The sequence below is a fragment of the Microcebus murinus genome, chromosome 5 (assembly GCF_040939455.1).
Source record: "Microcebus murinus isolate Inina chromosome 5, M.murinus_Inina_mat1.0, whole genome shotgun sequence".
NCBI lineage: Eukaryota > Metazoa > Chordata > Mammalia > Primates > Cheirogaleidae > Microcebus > Microcebus murinus.
The window spans coordinates 86618882-86625316 of NC_134108.1; the positions used below are offsets into that span (position 1 = coordinate 86618882).

Below are 6435 nucleotides of genomic sequence, written 5' to 3' on the forward strand. Positions count from 1 at the left end.
AAAATTCGTATCTGGGAAAGCTCAGTAAGCGATCTTTTTAAATTAAGTATCTCTACATGCAACAAAGATTAAGATTAGGTAAATTTTAAAGCATTGTTGCCACTTACATTAATCCAAGACCCTATTCTACGAATGGTAACTTAATAGCACTAACAATCACACACTCGAATCATTAAGTCTCTAGGAAACGGCATTTAAAAACCCAAAGATGGGAAAAGGTCATCTGACCCGGCAATACATTTCTGAGAGAAAGAAGGGCCACTGGACTGTGGGCGATACCAACATTCTCTCCCATTCTCCATATTCCCCGCACCAACCCCCCACCCCGTGTCAGGTGATCAGTTATTTAGCACCATTAACTCGTACGTATCGACAAGTGGTTCATTAAATTTCACGTATTATTGGAAGGCAAGAGTCTAGGTTTCTCGTTTCAAACTAAGCAAAAGGAGTCGACAGTTTGGGTCCCCAGGCACAAAAGCGCGCGATAGCAAGAGGATAGATGGAGCACCTACTCCCATCTCCAAAAGCAGGCACAGGATCGGCCTCGTGGCCAAAGCCAGTCCCCGTTTCCCGAAACGAGGGCCTGAAGCTCAATGCCGGGGCTCCCGGAGAGGGAAGAGGCCCAAAGGGCCGGATCCCAGGGCCTCCGAGCCGGGCCTTCCTGGCAGCGCCCGCCGTGCCTCCGGGCCTGCGCGCCCGCGCGTCAGCGGCGGCCAAACACTCGAGCCGAAGGCCGGGGTCCGGCAGTCGCGAAGAGGCCACGGCCGGGACCCACCGCCCGATGACCGCGCCACCGCGGCTGCCACCCCAGCCCAGTACAAACGGTCCCGGGCGGCAGAGGCGCGGCCCGGTTAGGCCGAGGACGTTGCGCAAGAGGCCCGAGAGGCAATTTCCCGGCTGCGCGGGAGAAAGGCGCGGAGTGCCAGCCACGGGAGGGGCGGGGAGGCCCGCTGAGGCGCTGTGCGTGTGGAAGGGGATGGGGGAGGGGAGGATTGCCCGTCTCCCTGGCCGCGGCCACAGCCGCAACTCACCCAGCTCCGCCAGACGAGCGCTACCACTGGCAGCAAGAGGAAGATGGTGGCCGCTGCCGCCGCCGCCGAGAAGGAGGAGGGGGCCCGGTGGGTGCCGCGGAGAGGGGGTACGCGCAGGACGTCGGCGTCGCTGCCACAGCCTCTTTCCCTCCCGGGAACGAGCTGCTGCTACGGACGACACTACTACTGGCTGCCGCGCCGCCCTCCTAATCCTCGTTGCAGCCGCCGCCGCCGCCCTGGGCCCGAGGGTCGCTTGCCTCGTGCGGACTGTGAGGCGGCGCGAGACCCCGCAGCCATCGGCATACGGCGGAGGCGGCGCGGGAGCTGGAGCGGGGCCTCGTCACGTGACCCCACTGTTTACCGTTCCGGGGGCCGCGGCCTGCGTCGCCGCCGCGCCTGCGCGCTGTAGGACCTCCCGTTCCGCGCCTCCGTGGGGCCCGGGGCTACCCGGCTCCCGGGCGGTTTTGCGCCCCTCCCTGTCTTTTTGTGCGGCACCGCCTGCGGGCCTCTAGCTCTCACCTCCAGGGGGCCGGGAGGCGAGAGGCTAATGTGCGAGCCCTTTTTGTTCGACTTAGTGCTTCTTAGCATGCAGGCTTCCCAGTTAATGTAATATGGATGAGCAAAGCTGCTCCTCATCCCAAGGTATTTTTTATTAATTGGATGTGAAGAAGAATTGGATGTTCAAGAATGGTAGACTGGGTGGAGTAGATGAGTCCTCTGCCCAAATATCCCTGTTGGCTCCTCACAGCCGCCTCACCATTAACCGCCTCCGCCCTCGCCCTGCCCCTAAATGCCTGGTCTACCTCAGGACTCAAGTTGTCTCCTCCAAGAAACATTGCTGGTATCCTGGCTTCCAGTCAGCAGTATTCAGAATGTGGTCCGAGAATTCCCTGAGGGGTCCCCAAGACTTTTCAGAGCAGCCTCAATTTCTCTGCCAACAGCATGTGTCTAAGACCGAATTTTCTTCCCACTATTCAACCAGGGCAGCATATAGCAACTGATTAAATGCAGGAATAGGAAGAGAATGCAGCCTTTCTCTTTTCTTTCCTTTTTTTTTTTTTTTTTTTTTGAGACAGGTCTCACTCTGCTCACTCTGTTGCCTGGGCTAGAGTGCCGTGGTGTCAGCCTAACTCACAGCAACCTCAAACTCCTGGGCTCAAGGGATCCTTCTGCCTCAGCATCCCGTCACCATGCCCGGCTAATTTTTTTCTATGTATTTTTAGTTGGCCAATTCATTTCTTTCTATTTTTTAGTAGAGACGGGATCTTGCTCTTGCTCAGACTGGTTTTGAACTCCTGACCTTGAGTGATCCACTGGCCTCAGCCTCCTAGAGTAATAGGATTACAGGCATGAGGCATAGCGCCCGGCCCAGCCTTTTTCTATTAAGCCATAAATTGGGATGGAGAGCTACTGTATGCCGGTTTTGAGAAAGATTTCTCCAAAGATTAGGGTAGAAAAAGTTTATTTATTTTTCCCGAAGAGGAAAAAGGGCCAACACAGAAGACAAAGAGGTAGGGAATGTTGGCAGAGAAAACCAGGTATTCAAGCCTTTTATTTCTGGGGAACTTGTAGGCTGTAAATTAGCGGGGTACATGCGACACCATGCCCGGCTAATTTTTTTCTATATGTTTTTAGTTGGCCAATTATTTTCTATTTTTAGTAGAGACGGGTAAATTAGCGGGATATGGTTGAGAAACTGCTGTATTTGCTCCTTTCTTTCTTCCTGACAGTGAACTGATAAGGGAAACGGTGAGGGTATCAAAGTCCAAGAATTGGCTTTTCTACCTTTCCTTGGAGAAGAGATTATCACAGAAGATGTGACTCTGCCCTCAAGATAGAGCTGAGGCCTGAAAATCGCACCCTGCTGTTCATTCTGGAACTCTATAAAAACACATCCTCAAAAGCAATTTTAAAATAAGGGAAAGATTTACATCTCTTTTCCATCTGTTGAGCTCTTTTCAGAAGTTGTGCAAAACAGAACTCCTGTAGGGTGCCTATTAGTGAGAGAACTCATAGGATTGATCTTTAAAAACGGTTACTAGGAAATTGTGAGATTATTTTCCTGTTAATTTTGCAAGGCCGCCCCTTTTACCAGATTTTACAAAAATTTTAAACAATATCACTCTTTTCATTAATTTGTTGGAAAATATGTAATAATAAAATACCATAAATAAAATACCATAATAAAAATTTATGGTAACAAGCCATAGTTTTGTTATGTCAAAATAACAGTTTCTGCCGGACTTGGTGGCTCACGCCTATAATCCTAGCACTCTGGGAGGCCAAGGCGGGATTGCTCAAGGTCAGGAGTTCAAAATCAACCTGAGCAAGAGTGAGACCCCCTCTCTACTAAAAATAGAAAATAAATTAATTGGCCAACTAAAAACATATAGAAAAAAATTAGCCGGGCATGATGTCGCATGCCTATAGTCCCAGCTATTCAGGAGACTGAGGCAGAAGGATCACTTGAGCTCAGGAGTTTGTGGTTGCTGTGAGCTAGGCTGATGCCATGGTACTCCAGCCAGGGCAACAGAGTCAGACTTTGTCTCCAAAAAAAATAATAAAATAACAGTTCCCAATTTTTCTTAGGTTTAATTTCTAAAATGGGAACTATCAATAGATACAACCATATAAAGAAAAGTTCTTGGGAATCTCACAAAGTTTAAGTTTATAGGGGTCTTGATACCAAAAAGTTTGAGTACCGCTGGTCAAGGTTATGTACTTCGACAGCAGCTTGGGCTGACCCGTATCTCAGCCCTTAGTAAGCTCTATGTAGTCACTGTGGCTTGCTATCAGTCACTCTGACCAAAAGGAGCTCCTCAGGAACAAGGATTGTATCTTCTATTTTCAGGGATCATTACAATATTCAGCCAGCACCTGCTAAGCACCTGACCTGTAGTCTGCACTCTAAAAAAACGGTATAGTACTTGTTGAGTTAAGCCTCTATCAACTGTGGTCCACATTATTAGCTCATTGCAGAGTTGAAGACTAAGTCACAAGTGTGTGGAAAAATCTGTTCTTCTCTCCAATCTTCAATATTTAAGTACTCCCAATAACAAATGCTCTCTTCAAAGGAGGTTTGGATAGTCCTAATTCTACTGGATTCCTAGAATTCCACCCCTGCCTTGACTCATCAATTCCTAAATACTTTGTTTTACAATCATTTTTTAATGGTTTTTTGAAAATGGAAAATAGAAATGAGTAATTAAAATTTTTTTCACTTGGGATGTCTGGGGTGAATTACAAAAACAAACTTAATACTATCTTTACTATTCTTCTGGACCTTAATATTAAATTTCAAAAGAGCATTAGGGGCCGGGCGCGGTGGCTCACGCTTGTAATCCTAGCACTCTGGGAGGCCGAGGCGGGCGGATTGCTCAAGGTCAGGAGTTCAAAACTAGCCTGAGCGAGACCCCGTCTCTACTATAAAAATAGAAAGAAATTAATTGGCCAACTAATATATATATATATGAAATTAGCCGGGCATGGTGGCTCGTGCCTGTAGTCCCAGCAACACAGGAGGCTGAGGCAGTAGGATTGCTTGAGCCCAGGAGATTGAGGTTGCTGTGAGCTAGGCTGACGCCACGGCACTCACTCTAGCCTAGGCAAGAAAGCAAGACTCTGTCTCAAAAAAAAAAAAAAGAGCATTAGGAAAGAATAAAATTATTGTTATAAATAAAATCAAACCCCAAAGGAAATCAATAGAGTAGAACTCGATAAGGGAAATCATTAGCTGGAAAATCTCCTTAGAAGAGCTGAAGAAAACTTACCCTTTCAGAGAAATTTTAGTAAATTTAATAAAAGATAAAATAGAGGTAAAAAGAAAACTTAAGAACCATAAGGCTGTCACAATTACAAAACAAAGACTTCTGATCCTAAAAAAGTCAACAAGCTGCTTGCCGTATGATGTTTTGATTGTATTATTTTGAACCAGCCAAGTACCCAGATTCACGTTTGTCAACTAATGATCTTTGCTTTTTGCTTCCAGATGTAAGCACAATTATATGTCTTTTACCCAATTCACAGAAAAGTTAGTAGAATTTCCAGCATAATAATATCGGTAATGCTATAACCATACGAAGCACACTGTTTTAGTTAAAATATTTATTGGAAAATCAGAGTGTGTAGTAACATTGAAAATTCCAAATTAATGTGGGAAAATTAAATTTGGTGGGAAAACATGACAAAACCATTAATAATGGCTAAAACTGACAGCATATTAGTATTTGACTAAAAAATTATAAAAGAAAGAAAATTGACAAAATTTGAATCTTAACTCATTGACCCAGGAAAATTGAATCTGGCAGAGATTAAAGTCATCAAAACAGTTCCCAGGGCAGATAAAAAAGACAATATTGATATGAAAAATGTTTGCCATCACTGAAACTTTGGTCCCTACAGTATCAGTTCACTGGAGTAAAGATGGAAAAAAATCAAAAGGATTAACCACAATGAGCAGAAAATCAGTAACAATGTTAAAGTCATTGCATGGAGTTTTCTGTGGAAAATGCTTTCTAGATAGTTTGGAATCACATTTAAATGATTTTATGATTAAACACGGAGTCAAAAAAACAAGGTCAAAATATTCAGTCTTTTTTTTTTTGAGACAGAGTGTCACTCTGTTGCCCAAGCCAGAGTGCCATGGCGTCAGCCTAGCTCACAGCAACCTCAAACTCCTGGCTCAAGCGATCCTTCTGCCTCAGCCTCCCTAGTAGCTGGGACTACAGGCATGCGCCGCCAAGCCCGGCTAATCTTTTCTGTATGTATTTAGTTGTCCAGCTAATTTCTTTCTATTTTTTTTAGTAGAGACGGGGGTCTTGCTCTTGCTCAGGCTGGTCTCAAACTCCTGAGCTTAATCCGCCTGCCTCTGCCTCCCAGATTGCTACAATAACAGGCGTGAGCCACCACGCCGGGCTATAATATTCAGTCTTCTTACTGAGATAATCATTGAATTTGGAGGCTTAACCCACACACTTTGTTTCTTACCTTATCGGGCTCGTTTCCTTCCACACTTTTCTTAACCTATTTTCTCCAAAAGGTTGGCCCCCAGCCACTGAGGCTTCCAACAGTAAACAATTGGTGAAGGGAAGTGAGGTGCAAGCCCTATCCGAGGGTGAATAATTTACATAGCACACCAGAGTTCAAGGGGACCTGGGAAGGCTAGGTCAAACCATACAATAAAGATTTTCCATAAACCAGGACCATGCAAGCCATAAAGCACCTTTGCAATGTTCAGCAATTCTAAGGTGCAGGGAAACAATAAAAAGAGACCAAAGCATCAGATTTCTAACCAACTTTGTGATTAACTATCTTTGTGACCTTATCTTTCTCAACCCCTCTGCATTACTTTCCCTGCCACCTACAATTTCATTTATTTGCTTGTTTATTTATCAATTCCATTATG

At 45.7% G+C, this 6435-nt stretch overlaps 1 protein-coding gene across 5 annotated transcripts in view; it reads right to left on the reverse strand.

Moving 5' to 3' along the window:
• The window catches only part of PHF3 (PHD finger protein 3), a 91248-nt gene extending 89844 nt beyond the window's left edge, over nt 1-1404 (reverse strand). For 3 of the 5 annotated variants that reach the window (XM_012773868.3, XM_076003246.1, XM_012773866.2), the window contains exon 1: nt 1032-1404. The gene's annotated coding sequence lies outside the window, so the exon portion shown is untranslated. Of the gene's footprint in view, nt 1-512; nt 982-1031 lie in introns of those variants that run through there. The other 2 variants (XM_076003247.1, XM_012773869.3) reach the window with 2 other exon arrangements.
• Between the last annotated feature and the right edge of the window lie 5031 nt (nt 1405-6435).